This window comes from Miscanthus floridulus, chromosome 8, assembly GCF_019320115.1.
Source record: "Miscanthus floridulus cultivar M001 chromosome 8, ASM1932011v1, whole genome shotgun sequence".
Lineage (NCBI taxonomy): Eukaryota > Viridiplantae > Streptophyta > Magnoliopsida > Poales > Poaceae > Miscanthus > Miscanthus floridulus.
The window spans coordinates 157,707,458-157,730,206 of record NC_089587.1 but is presented as its reverse complement, the minus strand read 5'-3'; the positions used below and the strand labels follow the sequence as shown (position 1 = coordinate 157,730,206).

The 22,749-nt window shown below is 47.2% G+C and overlaps 1 pseudogene; it reads right to left on the bottom strand.

Moving 5' to 3' along the window:
- Positions 1–1,237: 1,237 nt before the first annotated feature.
- Positions 1,238–19,187, bottom strand: LOC136470063 (uncharacterized; annotated as a pseudogene).
- Between the last annotated feature and the right edge of the window lie 3,562 nt (positions 19,188–22,749).

Here is a 22,749-nt window from a genome sequence, read left to right as displayed (position 1 = left end):
AGATTCACAATAGTTCAAACCAAATAGATCAAGCTCCCAAACACCCATACAAAGTCCTATGCATATGATTCCAATGCATCTAAACAACTGCTTTATGAAACTCGCCTTTTTGGTCGATGATCTCGACACAATGAACATGGCAATCTTCTCTCTAATGTCCTCTAAGTTGATTCGAGTGGTCAGCACTTCAAATTCCTGTAATGTAGCCATAAGATGATGCTGCATAATTAGTTTAGGTGCATTGAAACATACATCTAAATACTATAGAAAAGGCTATTTATCTAGCACATAACTATATATTCAGACTAATATATACGCAGCGATGATAGCAGCAACACATTAACGTGCACAAGGCTATTCCAACAGCAGCAGCAGCAGCAAACATCAGCAACAAACATCAACTTAGAGATTGTTATGGCGTCCTCAACGGGATGAAAGAAATTGCTAGTGACTTAAGCTCTAGAAACAATAAAAAAAGACATCGAAGTGCGAGACTGGATATTATTCCCTCTTGTCCTCTGTCTTTCTTCCGTCCAATAAAATCTCATTAGACTATGACTTTGGTCACCCTTTGGGACACCCTTAAGTTTAGGCTCATCCAAGTTGTTCAGTTGACATAGGGGTTCTTCTCAAAAACATTTCCTACATGTTACTTACCTATTTACATGCATGCTACCTACTTAGCTATATAAACACACATACACAGCCTAGCTGGCTATGGTTAAACAACAGCATAAGGTGGCTACACTTTCTCCTAGACAAATGTATAGTACCATCCAGATCAGACCTAGCTAAAAGTCAGGGATGCTGAGCCTTGGAGTTTTCAGCATTGGAGGATCCTAGTGTCACAATCAACGTCAAACAACAACTAATAAGTAAATATATATCTGTCGTACCTCAGGATAATCCAATTTGGTCTGCCCCATCGCAAGCATCAAGTTGTGGGCCGTATAGAACCCACAATTGTTGTCCAGACCTTGTTGCTGGCATTGCGAACATATTAAACACATGGTAAGCTAGGGAATTGAAACACTAATTCGATCACATTTGGAAGTGACGCACTACTTACTGCAAATTTGGCGGCATGGGTCAACTTAACATTTTTCTGCCTGTTCTTTGCTTTGGGTATGGATTTGCCAAAAGCCCTACACAGACATGAGTTGTTGTCACATTTTTTTGACTTTGAATAACATAATTAACAAAGAAACACATGTGTCAATAGTAGGTTAGAAAACACTCACTCATCTATCATAGATTTCAACCCACTCAAATCTGTCTTCCTGCCTCTATTGGAGTCGAGGTACAACACCTTCTACCACTTGGGAATGATGATGACAGCAATCCAGTGCACACCACAGTTATACGCAAACATCACATAGTCTTTCTTGGCATGTTTCTTTAGGCTTTTTTCCAGATACGACACGCTAAAACCTCTATCCCTGGTCATGCTGTCTATTGACAATGGATCTGGATCAAGAAGGCCAACCGGCACAGACGTGTCCCTAGCTTCTACAATTAGGCATCTAGGAATAAAGAAGCATACAAAAGCAATTTAGCAAGGAAATATATGAAGAGCATCCCTATGCAACAATGAACGAGTCTAAAATATAAGAAATTGTACTTACAGTGTCAAGTAGTGAAGAATGGACATATCCAATGCATCTAGTGTGAAGAGGTCAAACAAATCATCTAATCCCACAACAAAAGGCTCAGTTTCTAAATCACACCGAAAATGTTGGAGCTTGAACATACCGACTATCCCATCCATTCTATTCTTTGTGCATGCTTTCATGTAGTAGGCATGAAGAGCAACACACCCAGGTCTTGCCTTCTCAACATCTGTTGCTGATAGAATTGGCTGTCCAAATTGATAGGGTTGGCCTTTATCCATAAAGTTCTAATAGGGTGGCACTCTTAGATGGTTTGGTGGATTGCGCCTCCTACTGCTTATGCTTGCCACCCACCTGTTGTTCTATGTCACTCTTGGCTTTTCTAGGGGCTGATGAAGGTTTCATTGTAGCACGTGAGGACTTAGTTGGCTTCTTGTCTTCAATAGTGGCACTCTTCGCTTTCCCATCTTGTGAGGATGAAACATTGGCTACCACACGGTTTGTTAGATTGCTTTTGGTTGACCCATGGCCATGCAGTGGAGGTCTTGGTGATGTTTGAGGAGAGAGCACCTTCGCTAATACCACAATGCAACCCCTACTCCACTAGACCCTCTTGAATGGAGCCTCTCCAAGATTTGTTATCTCACCACTTGGGGGCGGATTCAGCACAATGCCCTCATGTTCTAGATATACAAAATCAATATGTACAACATCATATCCATCCTGTACTAGAAGTGAATATAGCTCATTTTGCTTTATTGCTACTACCTCCATTTTACCTCCAGAGTTGATTACAAGTGTACACGCCGTTGGCTCTATAAGAAGGTCCACAACATTCAGATATGGAATTCCACCAAGTCTGTCCAACTGTGCATTGCAGACTGCATCTAAAGCTGAGGTACAGCTGCTCTATCGACCACCTACAGAGGTAGGGGTGTTGGAAGGCGACCTCAAAGGCACTCCTTGTTCACGCAGCATGTCCATGATATCCTTAGTGATCTTTGCGATAACTTCTTGTGTCACTTGGCTTCTAACTTCTTCTTTAATGGCTTCCACATCCACATTTGAACGCTTCCTCTTTCTGTACATGCTGGTGCAGTCTAGCCAGTACTTCCACCAACAGTAACTAGACACACCACGCATGCGCCCTGTCTGTTCTGGTTGGCCCAAGACCTCTATGAGCACATCTCTCTCCCTGACCAAAGTGAGCCCTAAAGCCTGAAGTCCTGCTTCATTCTCTAAAATTTGTCGAGCGACACTTTCAGTTGTTTCTGTCGACCAACGAATCTCAGCAGTACCTTCTAAAATAACCAATGTACCCCGTGCACACAACCAATTCCTAAGGCGACCAGGAGGATATTTGTCCCAAGGATTACTTATGCATGCGGCGACTAATTCCCTGTCCTCCTGCTCCCACTTTTCGGCCATCCCAGCATACCCTTCTATCCCCAGGCAGTGGTCATGCTTGTTTCTCTCCCGAAGCTTCTTGTATTTCTCACTTGTTTCCTTTACTTCTTTGCTCTCGTTTAGTTCCACAAATTTTGCCCAATCTTGACGCGGAATGTATGGGTGCTTCACTGTGGCATCCAACCCTTTCCTGATGAAACAACATACTAGATCGCTTTTGTGGGTTCTCCAACTTTTGGTTACCATCTGCATCATTATCTTAAATGCCCTATCCTTCAATGCAACTGGAAACTCCAATCTAGGATGGACACACTCATCAAATAATAACCACTTGTCCTCTTCACTTAGGTCATTGAATGAATGCAAGATCAAGGATATCCTTTGTCTAGCAATCAGACTAGCAAGCTTCCAGTGGGCATCCTAGCTGGTGTAAGCTCTGTGACAACTATAGTGTCCTCTGGCCACTGTGTGACTGTCCTGTTTCTATGGCGGTGACGCGGAGGTTCAGATGGGTGCCCCTCTTCAGTAACATCTATCTCCCCCTCTACAGTAACATCTATATGTTGGTCCTCTGCACTAGCATCTCTCTCTTCCTCCTCTGTAGTTGTTTCATCGCCGGTTGATGATTCACGTTCCTTATCAGCCTATAAAGCAAATTTCAGCAAGGTTAATTGTAACACCCTAAAATTTGCAATATTTTGAAAATAGGTGAATCGGATTTATTTATGCATTGGTGTGAGCATGTAACATAGAAAAATAATAAATTTTATCAAATTAAAATCAAATATAAGGTTTACCTACATGTTTATGCATTCGCTGCTGCATATTATTTTTGTATTGTGTGGTTTGAAATTATATTTCAAATTGATTTGAATTTGCATTCAAGAGATGTTTGGAAATTAGTTTGGAAAATAGAAAAGAATTTTCTTCTCCCTCCTATGCTTTCAGCCAACTAGCCTGCTTCCACGCCTGTGGCCCTTTCTGCTTCTCTACACTGGCCCAACTCGGCCTTCCTCCCGTGCCCCACTCTCCTTTGCTCTGTGCGGTCCAGCACTTCCTTTCCCATGGCCGTTCTAGTCCTCCGCTGCAGCCGGCCCAGCTTCACCGAAGGCCCAGTCACGCCACGCCTGCGTTGTTCCTTCTTTCACGCCATGTGACGCTGACAGCCATGCCCCACCTGTCAGTAGCACCTTCTTCCTCGCGCGTAATCAATCCGAACACCGCTGTCCATGGAGTCCATGCCACCTACACCGTTTCCCTTGCCTTGCGCTCCAAGCTATTTTGGGCTATAAAATCGAACGCCCACATCGTGCTGTGCCTATCTAGAGCTTTGGAGCCATAGCCGCCCTTGCAATGCACCAAAACTCGCTAACCCTAGTGCCACCGTCGACGTAGTTCGTTTCGCCAAGCCACACGCCACCGTAGTTCCACCTACGTTCATGAAAAGTCTTTTGGTGAGTCCACCGTCATCTTCTCTCTCTCCATGCCCTTGATTCGCTCAATGGTGGTCCGTATGCCTTGTATCGTGTGCGCCGCTCACTTACGGCCATGGCGCCGCCACGCTTGGCTCTATTTTAGCCGGCCGACCACGCTAGCTCTTCTCATCCATTCAATCTAAGATCAAGGGTCAGGATGAGAACATACCCTTTCAATTGTACTTTTGCGTATAGGCCATTACAACTAATCGGGTCTCAACCCGTCGTCCTTGTATTCTTTCAAAAGAGTCCCTACCTTTGTTGCAAATTGTGCCCGCAGTCCTTATGTTAGTTTAAAGTCTGATTTAATTATTTAAATTCAAAAATTATGTATCATCTATTTATAGAACTGCCACTATCTTCTATAGGCCATAAAATCTCCGTTTTAACTCCGATTTGATCTGTTCAACGTGCGTTAGGTTCATAATTCTATAATCTACATGTTCTTACTACTATTAAGTAGGATTTCAACTTTTAAAATTCGAGGTTAGATTTAATCTATTATTTTACTAAAGTAAATCATGTTTAATCCATAACTTCTTTGGTTTAGCTCCGATTTTTATGATCTTTGCGTCTGTGTGTTCGTAGTGAGACGTATATTCATTTTACAAACTTTTCATCTTGATTTTATGCTAATTGGTGTACTATTCTAATCTATAGCTTTTGTTTGTTATGCATGATTGCTTCTGGATGCTTGTACGTTGCTGTGATTATCGAGTATAGACGGTGAGCAATTCGTGGGAGACCAAGAGTATTACTTTGACGAGCCAGATCAGCAGGTGTACTTTGTTCAAGGCAAGTATAGCAAGGGATTATCCTTGCTTCCTATCAACTTTAATACATTTAATTCATGTTGCATGTGTCGCCTTGATAGGGATTCCCTAGAATTGAACTTATACCTTGTCACCTATGGGATATGCATTGGGTAGCTTTGCTAGTGCTCAATTAAACCATGATCTTGTAACTTGACTAATGGTATATGCAATAAACATTAAAATAGGACTTTTTAGCAACTTGGAAATAGGGGGCTATAGTATTTAGCTACTTTCTAAATGCTTCAGATTCCTCTACCTAAGGGCTTATTTGTAAGCGAACATCCGAGACTTATAGTACAACTGTGAGAGCTACATGGCTCTGGCTTTAGCTCAGTATGAGGACCTTTTCTAGCTTGTTAGCAGTTACCTTTATTGGCGTAAGAATTGCTTACCGAATCAGGTATAGGACAACCTCTACTCTTATGTGTATAGCCGTGATGGAATTGTGCCATTCGATAGGGGGTTCCTATATCTATTTGCCGAGTGAATCTAATAGCCCTAACTTATGAGATGAACCTTTGAAAGGCTTCATAGTGACCCCTGCTTGCTCACCTTGTAAGTGTTTTGGGAGTTGCAAACCCAGGCATATGGGTATCATGACTCACAGTGAAAGTGTACAACCTCTACAGAGTGTAAAACTGGTATATCAGTCATGCTCATGGTCATGAGCGGCCTTTGACCCTTATGGAATAGATGATCACTAATAATTATCTGTTTATGCTATTCATTATTCATGTTTACACTAATCATGTGTTTTACTTTGGGAATTAAAACAACTTGTTGCTACTCTTATGCTAAAATTTTGACAACTAAAAGTTGAACGCTATTAAACCTGTGTCAAGCCTTTTTGAGCCTCATGAATCCCATGTTGCACTTGTTGAGTACGACATGTACTTACGCTTGTTTATTTTCACTATTTGGATAAAAATCCTAGATGGTAACATATGGCTATGGTAATAACGACTTTCCTGAGAATTACTAGACTTGTGGTCAACCAGCTGATGTCCCTATGATATGGAGCTTTCGTGAGAGATCTTTTCTTTATACTCCCGCTACATTTATGTGAAGACTCTGTCTTATTCGTGATGTAATAAACACTTGTGATGATACTATTCATAATCTGTCGGCTTATGTGTGCGACTAATCTCTGGGCGCACATAAAATTTTGCATCCCATTTTATCTTTAAAATCAGGTGTGACAGATTGGTATCAGAGCTGTGTTGACTGTAGGACGCAAGTCTAGTTAGCAATGGTCATTTTAACTTCTTTTACTTCACTCATTTCATGCTTTCCATCTCACTCTTGTTATTTGCTAAAGGTTTATGCTTCTTTTGCCTCGCTCTGTTATGAAAATTATTGTTTCTAATCTAACTAAATCTAATTTTGTAGATGTCTCGTGCTAATAAGACTGCTCACATCAGCACCAAAGGCTACTACTCGCCTCGTGGTTTGTCCATGGAGCCACATGATGAGGAGGATCCCCAAGAACAAGAAGTTGATTCGCCAATGCCTGCACCTATGCTGGAGCTAGTGCAGGAAGAGCTTGAAGAAGAAGAACCCGAAGAAGTAGAGGTTGTCTTGTTGTCTGATGATGATGATGATGAGGAAGACGCCGTTGAAGAGGATGAGCCGATCCCTCCCCTAGGATGGACTATGAAGGTTTGGTACAAGCTAGGGTGTGAAACCTCTGTCTCGCACCACCGACTTATGGGGATTCTTCAGATCTACTACGGTGATTGAGACGCAGCTATGGAGTACGTCTGCACCAAGCGTACGCACCCTCTGGAGGACACCTATTGGAAGACCAGGGTGTGCATCTCCATCAAGGATGAACAGGAAGGGCGCATATCAGCTGGACTCAAACTATGCGCATCACGCTCACTACGCCACCATGGGGGATATCATAGAATATGCAACAGCTACAACCTGCATGGGTCTCCGTGGTTGTCAATTTGAGGATATGAAGGATGACCAATATCGATTCCTCCCTCAGCAACACCCTGAATTAGAATGGGCAATGATGGACCCATAGGGCACGGATCCAACTACCCAAGTGATGGTACACTTTGGCTATGAGTTAGTAGCAAAGATTCGGCGACTGGAAGATCAGTTGAAGGAACAATAGAAAACCCTTAAAAGATACCGACAAGTGATAGATGAGCAAAGGGTGTGCCCCAACCTTCCAAGGATGTACAAGGAGCTTCCCCATAAACTTTGCCCATAGGTGTTGGAGTCCCTTTTATGTAATAAGACGTTAGTAGTACGGGTCAAGTTGAGTCGAGTCGAGTCTATTAGTGCAGTGTGAACATTGGTGTGCTTAGATGATTTGTTATTATGTTTATGTGTGAGTTGGATTTTTGTAATGAGTGCTGGAACTTTGTGGGCATGTCTGCAAGTTCCATAGTTAAGGATATTAAAGTTTGGGTCAATAAATAAATAGTTGGGTTTGGTATATCTTATTCTCTCGGATCTATTTTTCGGAGCCCTTATCTCAATGCCTCTGGAATCACCCCTATATATGATCTGGTTTGTGATATATAACAGTTTTAATTTGAGGTTTTGGCGTAGTCTGGAATCTGAAATAGTTTTGGTTGTATCCTACTTTTTATAACCTAACGATAGAATCTGGGAATGTGGTAAGAATAAAAGTTGTAGATAATTTCTTAAGATTTCCAACCATATAAAGTACATCTCTTTTGGAAATCTAGAACTCTAGATATGACTATGTTACCGAGCTGCTGATGTTGGAACTCGTCCAGAAAATTTTCAGAATGTATTCTAACTTGGAAATCACTAAATTTTGAATATTTCTATTGGATGTTAGATGTCTGGAAGAGGAAGAGGCCAAGGTCATGGAGGTGTTCCTCCACATCCACCATCACCACCGCCACCGACTATTGAGCAACTCTTGGTAATACAGAGACAACTTATGTGAGCTCTGGTGCAGAATCAGCAGAACCATCCAATTGGTGGAGCACCGCATGACAAGCATGGTGAATTCTTAAAGGGCCGTCCCCCAGTGTTTTCTCATGCCACTGATCCACTAGAAGTAGATGATTAGCTTTGTGCAGTGGAGAAGCAATTCAACATAGCATAGTGTGATGACCAGCAGAAGGTGTTGTACGCGTCAGGACAACTCCAGGGAGAAGCCCAAGACTGGTGGGAGGCATTTGAGTATGGATGTCCTGCCAATGCTCCTCCTATCACCTAGTAGGGGTTTAGAGAGAATTTCAGATCCTAACACATATCAGAAGGATTGATAGAGCTCAAGCAGGAGGAATTTTGAGCTCTAAAGTAGGGATCTATGTCCATGGCTGAGTATCGTGACAAGTTTGCTCAGTTGTCACGTTACGCTCTGAATGAGGTGGCTGATGATGCTGATAAGCAACATCGCTTTCTCAAGGGTCTGTATGATAGTTTGTAACTCCAGCTTATGTCCAATACATACCCCAATTTCCAGACGCTAGTGAATCACGCCATTGTTATTGACAATAAGCGCAAAAAGATGGAGGCCAAGAAGAGGAGTCTTTAGGGATAGGCCTCAGGAAGCAATACTCGTCTATGCACCAACCCTCAGCAAGGCTTCCAACAGAGGTACTAGGGACCACCTAATCAGTGGAATCATGGTCAGTACCCTCAGTGCAACCCAAACCAGCAGCAGAATGGCAATCAACGTCCCCAGTCACAGAGTGGCCAGCAGACACCACGATAGGGAACACCCAACAACACTCCCATGAACACTAGTGCATGTAGTACCCCCAACATATGCTATCATTGTGGAGAAGTTGGGCATTATGCTAAGCATTGCCCTAGGAAGCAGAATCAGCAAACACCACAGGGTTAGCATAGTAATCAGAAGGGAACGCCACAGAAGCCAGCACCCAACACAGGAAAGGTGAACCATGTCTATAGAGATGGCGCTTGTGGAACCAGAAGTCATGCTCGGTCACTGTTTGCCTAAACAACCACTTAGCCCGTTTACACACCGTTTAAACGCTACACGGTGGTACACCGTTTCTGTTTAATCGATTGTTTTGACCGTTTAAATGACCATTTTCCCGTTTAAACACCCATTTTGCCCGAATAATGGGCTAAACAGTAGGTGATCGACTGTTTACCATTTACCATTTAGGATAACACTGTGCTCGGTACGTTCAATGTCAATTCCACTCCTGCCACTGTTCTTTTTGATTCTGGAGCTTCACATTCATTCATATCACAAGCATTTGTTAGAAACCATAGCATACCCTTATGTGCCATACAAAATCCCATATTAGTAAACTCATTAGTAAACTCACTAGTCTATCCTTAAGGGCGGTAGAGTTCAAAGTGAGTCCCATTGTGTTGAGAACATCTGGCATTGATGTGATTATGGGTATGGACTGAATGAAGCAAAATTGGGTAGTCATTCAGTGTCAAGAGAAGGTAGTTGTTGTGACCGCACCGAATGGGGATAGAATTAGTGTGGATGTTGTAGTACAAGCATAGCCGACAACCACAGTGAACTAGCTTCATGATCGCGTCAACAAGGAGGACCTAGTAGTGGATGAGTTTCTAGATGTGTTCCCCGATGACTTGCTAGGTATGCCACGTAATCGTGACATTGAGTTTATTATTGAATTATTACCTAGAACTGCACCTATAGCTAAGCGTCCATATAGAATGTGGGTTAATGAATTAGAGAAACTTAAGAAACAAATAAAGGAGTTATAGGAGAAAGGTTTCATTCGTCCTAGTTTGTCACCTTGGGGAGCACCAGTTATATTTGTTGACAAGAAGGATGGTACCTAGATAATGTGTGTTGATTATCGGTCACTCAATGAGGTTACTATCAAGAACAAGTACCCGCTACCTAGAATTGATGACTTGTTTGATCAGTTGAGAGGTGCTTGTGTTTTCTCTAAGGTTGATCTTTGTTCTGGTTATCATCACCTGAAGATTCGTGCAACTAACATACCCAAGATAGCTTTTACTATGAGGTATGGTCTGTACGAGTATATTGTTATGTCTTTTGGTTTGACCAATGCACCTGCCTACTTTATGTACTTGATGAATAAGGTGTTTATGGAGTTTTTGGTGGTATTTATCGATGATATATTGGTATTTTCCAAAATGGAAGAAGAGCATGCTAAACATCTAAGGTTGGTCTTGCAAAAGCTCAGAGAAGACAAGTTGTATGCTAAGCGAAGCAAGTGTGAATTCTGGTTGAAGGAAGTTTCTTTCCTAGGCCATGTTGTCCCTAATGGTGGTATGGCAGTAGATCCAAGCAAGGTGAGAGATGTGTTGAATTGGAAACAACCAACTGATGCGGGAGAGATTAGTAGTTTCTTAGGATTGGCTGGATACTATAGAAGGTTTCTCTAAAATTGCCAAGCCTATGACAGCTCTGTTGGAGAAAAATGCCAAGTTTGTGTGGTCCAAGAAGTGCCAGGCTAACTTTGAAGAATTGAAGAAGTGGTTGACTACCGCCCTAGTATTGGTTTTGCTAGATTTGAGCAAGAGCTTTTTAATCTATTGTGATGCATCTCATCCAGGTCTCAGATGTGTTCTTATGCAAGAAGGCAGAGTAGTGGCTTATGCATCCCAACAGTTGAGAAAGCATGAGCTAAACTATCCTACCCCTAATTTGGAGTTAGCAGCAGTGGTTCATGCTCTAAAAATATGGAGACACTATCTTATCGAACATAAGAGTGATATTTATACTGATCACAAAAGTCTGAAGTATATTTTCACTCAAACAGATCTGAATATGAGACAACATTGATGGTTAGAGCTGATTAAAGATTATGATCTAGAGGTACACTATTGTTGGTGCAGAAAGCGACCAACACGTAAATATTTATAGTTTTGCCGTACGTTGTGATCGGAGGTGGCCTAGCACTCAATGACACAGGCTTTATACTAATTCAGGCAGCATGCCCTATGTCCAGTTTGAGTCAGTCGATGACTTTATTCCTGAGCCTAAGTGCTCAAAGTCTGCAGTGGGGTTACAAACGAGAAGGAGAAAGATGGGGTGTACAAGAGGTCCGGTCGGCTCCGGTCGGAAGGGCCAAGAGCGGTAGGAGCTCCGCTATGAGCTAAGTGTTCAAGCGTGTGCTTGAGGTCCGAGCCTGGTGGTTCTATGGTTGTGAGCTAGTGAACTTGATCGATCTAATGAATCTAAAAGGATTGAGTTATCTTAGAGAGAGCGCATCCCCTTTTATAGATAAAGGGGATGGCTTTACAAGTGAGAGGGTGAGGGTACACATACAACTGAGCTTTGTTGCCTATGTCGGCGGGTACAAGATAATGGTAGGCACCCACAACATTGTTGATGTCACTGTAGAATGTCAGATGCATGTGGGAGGTTACGTTGTCTTGTTCGGGTATGGCAGATGTCGGTATCTGCTATGCTGTTGATGCCTAGAGGCATGTGAGTGGTTTTCACCATGTTCACTCGGTATGGTAATTCTGGCGCCCACAACACTATTGATGCCTAGAGGCATGTGGGGGGAGCCTTACCGTATGGGAGGCAATGGCACCCACAATACTATAGAGGGAAATGTCAGCGCCTCCAATATTGTTTGTGTCAGGGTGGTTGGAGAGTACTGTTTTGTGTGGGGTATGGTCCCTGGTACCGTGGTTTGACTTGTGCGCCTCGCCTTGCTTTTCTTTGCACGTCTCCTAGTCCCTACCGAGCGTGCGTCCCCGGTTGGTTGATCCCAGTTGGCTCTAATCGTTCCAGTCGGAGAAGAGCGGCGAGTAGGGGCTAGGCATATCCCCGGTCAGAGAGTGCGGGGTCAGAGTCAGAAGCAGTGCTTTTGGCCAAGCCTTCTGGTCCAAGAGGCCGTCTAGAGGTGGGCTGGTGACCAAAGCAAGCGATCCAGTCGGATTAGTGGGCCGGAGTCAGAAAATAGGCGCTGTTCCTCCTCGGCCTAATCTTTCGGTTAGAGATTGGATCAATCCCCTAGCTTGTCGCTCAGGTTTTTGGGCCGACCCATGAGTTGCACGCTATCTAGTTGGGCCAGGCCTTTGCGGGGAAGCCAATCTACGAGGGACCCCGGGTTTATGATCCCGACAGGAGCCCCCAAGCCCCTGGGCGATTCGGGCAGAATTGTCTAGGGGATTTTTGCCTTGACGGCGGGTGTGCATGAGCGCACCCATGTGTGTAGCCCCTGAGCCCTTAGGCGCTTCGGGCAGAACCATTTGGGGGTTTTCCCTTGTCGCCAGTGGGGGAGGTTGTTGTTTTGTCGGCTGGTGCACGCGAGCGCACCCACGGGTGTAGCCCCCGAGCCCCCGGGTGGTTCAAGCGGAACCATCTAGGGGGTGTTTTGTTAGCGGGCATGTGTGCGTGTTTTTAGTTGAGATGGAGTTTGTCAACCAAGGTGTCGTTGTGTAGCCAAGGCGGTTAGGCATTGGGATCAGATGAGACGGAGCTCGTGGATCCTAACGTCGGTGTGCGCCGTGGGATCGGGCGAGGCGGTTAGTTCATTAGTTTAGGGATTAGGTGAGGCAACAAGGCGGTGCTCGTGGATCCTAGCCTTGGTGCAGCCTATGTAGCTGGGTCAATTAGTTTGTTAGTTTAGGGATCAGGCGAGGCGACAAGGCGATGCTCATGGATCCTGATGGGGCGAGATCAGGGTCGCAGAGCTAGGCGTTTGGAGCGTAGTCAGAGTGTAGCCAGATGGGGCGAGATCGGGGTTGCAGACATAGGCGTTTGGAGCATAGTTGGAGTGTAGCCAGATGGGGTGAGATCAGGGTCACAGACCTAGGTGTTTTGGAGCGCAGTCGGAGCATAGCTGGATGGGGCAAGATCGGGGTCATAGACCTAGGTGTTTTGGAGTGTAGTCGGAGCATAGCCGGATGTGGTGAGATTGGGGTCATAGACCTAGGTGTTTGGAGTGCAGTCGAAGCATAGCCAGATGGGGTGAGATTGGGGTCGCAGACCTAGGTGTTTGGAATGCAGTCAGAGCATAGCCGGACGGGGTGAGATCAGGGTTGTAGACCCATGTGTTTGGAGCATAGTCAGAAGGGGCGAGTTCGGGGTCGTAGACCCAGGCTTTTTGTGTCTTGAGCCCCCAAGCCTTGTTGGGCCTTAGTAGGGGTCGGTGTGAGTTGTGTGCGTTACCCCATCCTTGGTTCCTCACAACTGGAGGGGCTGAGTTTTGTCGCTTGTCCTAATCGCTTGGGCTCGAGTGACGCGCTCGGTGTGTTCGCTAACAGGTATGATCGAGTGGAATTTAGGTCCGTCATTCGTGACGGGGTTGACATAGCCCTCTTGTGACATTCCAGTACTCCTTTACCTACAACCCAGTAGATGCCTGGGTTGTTCCAGAGATCGACCCAAGTGGCCTAATGGCCTCCCCTCGATGGAGATTCTTTGGGCTTGGCGAGAGGTTCAGGATCAAATGAGAAGGTTGAGATGACCCTGTCTGCCATACTGGGCAAGGGCCGCTTGGGGCTCATCTGCATTTTTCTCCCCTGGCTCTGTTGGCTGCTTATGTCGAATGAGGAAACCACCGCTTCGTGACGCAACACGGAGCGTTGTGATGCATTTCGCTACACGTGTGATACTTAGTTCCTAAGCCCTTGGGTGTTTTAGGGCCTGAATCTCCTAGTAGGTATGGGCGCATGGAATGAATGCGCATATGGATGTATGAAATGATTTATAAAGAAATAGAGGGGGTTGATAGTTTTTACCTTGATGACTTGAGTGATGGGGTTTTCGGGAGCTTCAGTCAGAAACGTCTGACCGGGAACCATGCTCATCGTTCATGACTAAGTCAGCATGGCCTACATGGGGCATCCCTTTGCTTCCTACCTGTCTCTCGGTGTGTTTTCTTGAGCTGTTCGATCGACTTAGGAAGCCCGATGGTCTCTCTTGGCAGAGATCCCGCTTTGGGTTTTTCCAAGTCCCGCCTGGGGGTGTGGAGAGCAGCCTACGTGTGGTGATGTTTCGATTTTTGTGCCTAGTCATAGTGGTGGACCATACCTAGGCTACGTTTCATCTCACCAGGTGGCATTCTGTCTGAATTGACGTTGTTTCATCGGCCAACGTGCGTCCCATCGGTCAGGGTGTGTCCCATCGTTTCCCATCCGCATTGAATGGGGGAAGAGAGAGAGTTTTTTACTCTGATCTTTTGCCCCTCTTCGGCTGCCATGTTTCTTCCTTAAATAGGGGGAGGGAGAGGGCTCTCCATCGTAGTCCTTTGCCTGTTCTCTAATTATTGTCTCTCCTCCTTCTTCCTCCTCACCGAGAGTGCCTGTATGCCATGGTGGTTCCTAAGTGAGAGAGATGGTAAGCGAGGGGGGGACTTATAGATCCTTTCATGAATCTAAAGTGCGATGTTGAGCTGGAGGCTGCTCGGTGTGGTGCTGGCCATCTTTGCCTGAGAAGGGGTGGCTTCTGCTGAAGGGGGTGGCGTGCTGGATTCATCTACGAGGACTTCTTTGGGATGGAGCCATATGCGAAGGGGAAGTTGCCTAGGATCTTGCTGGTGGAGGGTTCCGTGGCTACAGCTGCTCAGGTTGGCCAGTTCATAAAGTTTGATGAGATCTCTTCTAGCCATGGTGGCCATACTTTGGTGGCAGCATCCTTGCCCATGAGCTGCCTTGACTGCATGAGAAGGTCTAGAGCCCCATGGTCTTCTACTGAGCATCTATGGGTGTGGCACCTTTGAGGTACCCATTGCACTCACCGAAGTCATGAGCGGAACAGGGTAGGGGCCCCTATAGTGGTGGTTATGTCCAGTGGCGAGTGCCATTTTCCTTTGGCGTCATGCGATGTCATCAAGTGGCCATAGTAGTATTTGGAATGGAAGTAGTTTTTAGCAAAAAATATAATAGTTGAGTTAGTGGGTGAGCCCCTGTGTGAACAGTTTTTATATCAATGAATACATCAGTCCTGTTCTTTGTGATAGAATCACTGTCCGTTCCTTGTTTTTATCCTAGAGTAGCTATTTATTTTTGTCCTTTCTTTTTTGCACCTGCCCGTTAGTTCTATAGGCTGCAACTTTTTTTAAGAACCTGGGCATGGCCTGCGGGGCTCGACTGCTCGTAACCGTAGGTCATGGCAGGGTGTGTTCAGTTAGGAGTAAGAACAAAGTTACGTAGGATAGTCAAAGGAAAAGGAATGTGCTTCCATTCAGGGACAAAGTTGCTTACCACGTGACAATAAAAAAAGAGAGATAATATTTGGTATTATACCCTCATGTAGCCCCCGAGCAACCTGGGCTGAAACTGTTTGGGCTGGGGTGCTTTACAGGAGCAAGCGTTGACTAAAAAAGTAGTAAGACCAAATTTTAGGGGAAAAACGATGTAGCTATTCAATGTTCCAAGTGTTGGTGAGAACGTTGCCGTTGTCGTCCTCCAGTCGGTAGGTGCACGGTCGAATTACTTTGGTTACCGTATAGGGTCATTCCCATGGTGGAGAGAGTTTGTGTTTTTCCTTTGTCAATTGGGTCCTCCGGAGTACGAGATAGCCGGCTTCGAGGATTCTCCCCCTGATCTTTCTTTTATGGTACCTGCGGAGAGTTTGCTGATAGCGAGCGAACCGGATGATGGCTGTTTCGTATGCTTCCTCGAGTAGGTCGACTGCGTCTTGCTGAGCCTCCGTGGCCTGATCGCGGTTGAAAGCCTTCACTCTTGGGGCACCGTGGTCGAGGTCGGAGGGTAGCACTGCCTCAGCTCCATAAGCCAGGAAGAAGGGTGTGAACCCTATGGATCGGTTCAGGGTTGTTCTCAGTCTGTAGAGGATTGCTAGGACCTCTGCCACCCATTATTCGGCATATTTGTTGAGTCGGTTGAAGATGCATGACTTGAGTCCTTGGAGGACCATGCCATTGGCACGCTCGACCTGACCGTTGGTTTGTGGATGTCCGACCAAGGCCCAGTCGATCCTAATGCCATATCCATCATTGAAATCTAGGAACTTCTTTTCGATGAAGTTAGTTCCATGGTCAGTGATGATATAGTTAGGAACACCGAACTGGTAGATAATGTCGAAGAAGAATTTGACCGCCTCTTCCAAGCAGATGTTGGTGATGGGCTTGGCCTCTATCCACTTAGTGAACTTGTCGACTGCTATGAGTAGGTGAGTGAAACTGCCTATGCCCTTTTTGAGGGGTCCCACCATGTCGAGGCCCTAGACCACGAATGGCCAGGTGAGGGGATGGTTTGGAGCTCCTGTGCCGACAAATGTGTTTGCCGAGCATAGAACTGGCATCCTTCACATCTGCGGACGACCTCCTCTGCATCTCATAGCGTAGTGGGCCAGTAAAAACCTTGGCGAAATGCTTTTCCAACCAGCAACCTTAGGGCCACGTGATGTCCACAAATCTCAGCATGGACCTCGAGGAGGAGCTGCTTTCCCTAGCCAGTGGGGATGCACTTCATGAGCACTCCTGATGGAATCCATTTGTAGAGTACATCATCGAGCGCGATGAAGGTTTTAGCATGTCAAGCGATCTGTCGAGTTTCAGTCCTTTTGGGTGGGAGAACCACCTCGAGGAGGTAGGTGAGTAGCGGTGCTCACTAGTCGGTTTGATCGAGTGCCAATACAGCAACATCGGTGGGTGACGCCGTCATGGAGGTACCGGGATCGGAGCCCTCGAGCGCTGGCCTGGCGCCGGGGTCAGAGCCCTCGAGCGCTGGCCTGGCATCAGGGTGTGTCTAGGTCAGACCTTCTACGATGTGGGTAGAAGGCTCATGGAGGTCATTGATGAAGATTCCACTTTGGTATGGGTCTCTCCTAGCGGCCAATTTTGCAAGAAAATCGGCAGCATAGTTGTCCTTTCGGGGGACATGGTGCAGCTCGATCCCCTAGAATTTGACCTTGAGCTTGTGCACCTCCTAGTAGTATGCTGCCATGAGGGGGTTTTTGTAGGAGGATTCCTTCATGACTTGATCAATGATCAACTCTGAGTCGCCACGAACGTAGAGTCGCGTAGCGCCGAGCTTGATGGCGATGCGTAGTCCGTTGATGAGGGCATCGTATTCCATGGCATTGTTTGAGGCTAAAAAATGGAGGTGGATGGCATAGCAGAGTCTACTCCCATCTGGGGAGATTAGAACCACTCCAGCCCCCGAGCCATGTGCCATTCAGACCCATTGAAGTACATTGTCCAGTACTCGTGGGTGACGTCTGGGGTCAGTAGCTAGACCTCCATCCATTCGATGACAAAATCCGCGAGAGCCTGAGACTTAATAGCGGTATGAGGGGTGTACCTAATGTCATGGCCCATGAGTTTGAGTGCCCACTTGGAGATCCGCCCCACGGCATCATAGTTGCAGATGATGTCTCCGAGCGAGTATGAAGTGACGACTGCAACTTTGTGGTCGGTGAAGTAGTGCAAGAGCTTCCTGGTTGCCATTAGCATGGCGTATAGGAGTTTCTGCACCTAGGGGTACCAGACCTTGGGGTTGGTAAGTACCTCTCCGATGAAATATACGAGTCGCTATACCTTGAGCTAGTGTCCTAGCTCCTCCCTTTTGACGACTAGGGCGGCACTCACCACATGATTGCTTGCCATGACGTAAAGGAGGAGGGGTTCTCCCCATTTGGGAGCAACAAGGATTGGGGCCGACGTTAGGGATGCTTTGAGGCTTTAGAGAGCCTACTGGGCTTCCTCAGTCTAGACAAAGGCATTTGTCCTTTTGAGGAGCTTGTAGAGTGGCATCCCCCGTTGGCCGAGCCAAGAGATGAAGCGACTTAGGGTAGCTAGACAGCCGGTGAGCCTTTGTATGCCCTTAACATTGCATTTGGGACTAATGTTGGAGATCATTGTGATCTTTTTGGGGTTGGCCTCGATGCCACATTTGGACATGATGTATCCAAGCAGCTTCCCCTTTGGAACCCCAAAAACACATTTTTCGGGATTCAGCTTGGTGTTGAACCTTCGGAGGTTCACGAATGTCGTGGCCAAGTTTGCGATCAGGTCGTAAGCTTGAGCTGTTTTGACCACTATGTCATCAACATAGATGGTGATTGTTGGTTTTGGCCGCTCTGCTTGATCAGGCTAATCGAGTGGGTCGATTTGGTCAGCGAAGCATTGCTGCATGCACCTTTGGTAGGTGGCGCCAGTGTTCTTCAGGATGAAAGGCATGGTCACATAGTAGTACAAACCATATGGAGTGATGAACAAGGTTGTGAGCAGATTAGATTCTTTCATCGCGATCTGGTGATAGCCTGAGTAGGCATCCAGAAAGGAGAGGATCTCGCAACCCGAGGTGGAGTCGACTATCTGGTCTATGCGTGGCAAAGGAAAGTGATCCTTTGGACATGCTTTGTTGAGGCCAGTATAATCAACGCACATTCTCCACTTCCTAGTCTTCTTTTTAACAAGAATGGGATTAGCAAGCCAGTCAGAGTGGAATACCTCTCTGATGAATCCAGCTGTTAGGAGTTTGGCGACCTATTCACCTATTTCCCTACGTCTCTCGTCGTCGAAGCCATGCAGGCATTGCTTGGCGGGCTTTGAGCCCAGGATGAGACGCAGTGCGTGCTCGGCAACCTCCCATGGTATGCATGGCATGTCAGAAGGCTGCCATGCAAAGACATCGTGATTGGCGCGTAGGAAGTCGACGATCTCACATTCCTATTTGGCCAAGAGCTAGGTCCCGATCCACACCGTCTTGGTTGGTTTGGTGGGGTCGGCACCCACCGCCTTGGTTTCCTTGAGCAGGTGGAAGGCCATCGAGGAGGTTGGTTTGTTGCAGTCCAGGACTGCTAGGGTTGACAACTCCCCGAGCCATGGGAGCTCGAATGAGTTGACGACCGTGGTGGTGAGCTCAAAATGCTTGTGGTCGCACATGAAGGCGTGCGAGAAGGCACTACTTACAGTGATGACGCCATTTGGTCCTGGCATGTTTAGCTTGAGATAGGTGTAGTTGGGGATCTCCATGAATTTGGCGTAGCATGGACACCCAAAGATAGCATGGTAGGACCCTAGAAAGTCCACCACTTCGAAGGTGAGGACCTTCGAGCGGAAGTTGGCTCATTTGCCAAATGTGATGGGCAGATCAATCTACCTGAGTGGGTATGCCTGTGCTCCTAGGATCACCCCATGGAAGGCAGAACCCACTGGGCGGAGTTTTGACCGATGAATGCGCATGGCATCAAGGGTGTCGACGTAGAGAATGTTGAGGCCGCTACCTCCGCCCATCAGCACCTTGGTGAGGTGCTTCTTACGGATGATAGGGTCGACGATGAGCGGGTGGCATCCTAGTCTTGCAACATAGGAGGGATGGTCCCTCTGATTGAAGGTGATCGGAGATTCCAATCAGCTGAGGAAGGAGGGGATGGCCGTCTCGGCGGCGCATGCCTCGCTATAGCGCACCTTGTGCTGGCTTTTCGTCCAAATGGCGTCAGACCCACCGAAGATCATGATGCACTCCTTAGGTTTGGGAAAGCCATCTCCATCCTTGCCTACCGTGCCACGTTTCTTGGCTGCTACCTCTTTGCCGTCTCCCTCCTTTGGCCCACCGGCCTATCGGAGGAAACATTTGAGGAGCTCATAGTCCTTATAGAGGTGTTTGACGGGGTAGGCATAGTTGGTGCACAGACTATCCATGAGTTTGTTGAAGTGGTTAGGCATCCCCTATTAGGGCTGGTTGCCTATGCGATCAACCATGGCGACCATCATGGTGTTGTCCGATCGGCACCGATCCTTTTTGTTTTTCTTGTCCCTCTGTGTGGAGGGGCCCTCATCTTGGTCCACGTGCTTGGCCTTGCCTTTGTCCTGACCTCCGCTGAAGACCGCTCCGACCGCCTCCTCACCAGAGGCATGGTTAGTGGCAACGTTGAGCAGGTCGTGGGTGGTATGGGGTTTTAGGCAGCCAAGCTTGTGGATCAGGGACTCACAGTTCATCTTGGAGAGGAATGCCCTGATAATGTCTACGTCGATGACATTAGGGAGGGAGTTGCATCATTGGGAGAACCTATGGATGTAATCCCATAGGGACTCACTGGGCTGTTGCTGGCAGCTCTTGAGGTCGTAGGAGTTTCTAGGGTGGACATACGTCCCCTGGAAATTTCCGACAAAGACCCTCTTGAGGTCCGCCCAGTCGCGGATGCTGTCGTGCGGGAGGAATTCAAGCCAAGCCTGAACATGTTCCCCCACACAAATGGGAAGATACTAAATGATGAAATAGTCATCATCCACTCCTCCATCCTAGCAGGCGAGTCAGAAGTCTTCAAGCCAAATGCCTAGGTTTGTCTCCCCGGTGTATTTGGTGATGTTGGTGGGTGATCAGAAATGCTGTGGGAACGGTGCTCTCCGGATACGCCGGTTGAAGGCCCGTGGTCCCGGGCCCTCAGGGCTGGGACTTCGGTCGTCTTGCCAGCGACCGATCTTGGGGCACGTTTCACCACTCCCCTTGATGGTTTGGCCAGGATCCTTGGTGCCTGGTCTTGCCGCCGCACGGTGGACATCATCATCGTGTCGGGCCCGATGCTGGTTGTTGACGATGCTATGAGTATCCTGGTGCAGATCGGGCCACTCATGTATCGGCGGTCATTGTGGAGCAGGTGCTAGGTCAGACCGTGATGCAGCTGCCACCCCTTGAGCAATGCTTGACGGCTGTAGCAGCGAGCGAATGGAGCGATATGTGTGGCACATCCCGTTCCCTCGGTGGGGAGAGAGGGCACATGTTAGAGTCATGACGTAGAGCTTTCCACCTATTGAACAGTGGTGGCTTCTACAAGAACCCAGAGGTTCTAGTAGACTGCCCGCTCCTGGGGGTCGACGGGCTTGGGAATGCCACGTAGAAGCATTGCTACAACAGCGATGTTCTGGCCAGCCTAAGCTAATTGTGGGAGATCGTTCCCCTCATTCATGATGTTGTGTTGGACCTAACAGGCGTGACCCTAGGCGCCACCTGTTGGGCCATGCGCATGGGGTGCAACGTGTTGTATCGACTACGCCGGCGTAGGCAACAGCTGGTTTTGCCACCATTGTCGTAATTCCTTGGTGTGTGCTTGCACAGATGCATGGGCCCCCTCACGCGGGTCTAGAGGGGTGTGAGTCTACGCAGACTCCACAACCACCATCGGTTGTCCTAGAGCATCCGCCATAGCGCACTCCCGGGACGAATGGTGGCGGGGTGCCACGTCGCCGATGCTGGAACCATCGCTCTCGCCCTCGTCATCTGGGAGTTTGTGGAAAGTGGTAGGAGCATAGCCTGCCATTCACATGAATTTGGATGTGAGGGGGATGGTGCCAGCATCCTTCGGAGCCCCAGAGCATATGCATCCATAGAGGACGCGAGGCCATAGGGGAACCAATCATATGGTGTTTGTGCCGTGGGCGATACGGTCCCTCCGGATGATCAATGGGAGATAGTAAATAAAGAGTAAATAACAGTACACATATTACTTACAGTGGGGTTTGAGCAGAGAGTTTGCTCGGAATGAAGCATAGATGCCATGTCATTGAAGTCATGTGTCCTGGAGTCGATGGAGGGCGCCCCTCCGATGGGTGCTGGAACGTGCGCCTCCTCACAGAGGTGTAGTATGCCGAGCCGGTCGGCAACAAAGTCTAGGCTTCCATAGAGGAACACCTAGGATAGCTAAAAGATGGGTGGAACCCACATCCCAATAGGTGGGAGTGCGGGAAACTCCAGTGAGCTAAAGCGAATCGTATCGCCCAAGCCCACCACGGTGAGGGTGGCAGAAAAGTGGGCCATCTGATGACCAAAAAGTGTTGAACGTACAATGTCTTCCCCATGGACAGTGCCAACTATCGGTGCAGAAAGTGACCAACACATAAATATTTGTAGTTTTGTTGTACGTTGTGATCGGAGGTGGCCTAGCACTCAATGACATAGGGTTTATACTGGTTCAGACAACATGCCCTACGTCTAGTTTGAGTCGGTTGGTGACTTTATTCTTGAGCCTAGGTGCTCGAAGTCTACAGTGGGGTTACAAACGAGAAGGAGAAAGATGGGGTGTAGAAGAGGTCCGGTCGGCTCTGGTCGGAAGGGCCAAGAGCGATAGGAGCTCCGCTATGAGCTAAGTGTTCAAGCATGTGCTTGAGGTCCGAACCTAGCTGTTCTATGGTTGTGAGCTAGTGAACTTGATCGATCTAATGAATCTAAAAGGACTAAGTTATCTTGGAGAGAGCGCATCCCCTTTTATAGATAATGGGGATGGCTTTACAAGTGAGAGGGTGAGGGTATGCATACTACTGAGCTTTGTTGCCCATGTCGGCAGGTACAAGATAATGGTAGGCACCCACAACACTATTAATGTCACTATAGAATGTCAGATGTATGTGGGAGATTATGTCATCTTGTTCAGGTATGGCAGATGTCGGTATCTGCTATGCTATTGATGCCCAGAGGCATGTGAGGGGTTTTCACCATTTTCACTCGGTATGGTAATTCCAGCGCCCACAACACTATCGATGCCTAGAGGCATGTGGGGGGAGCCTTACCGTATAGGAGTCAATGGCGCCCATAATGCTG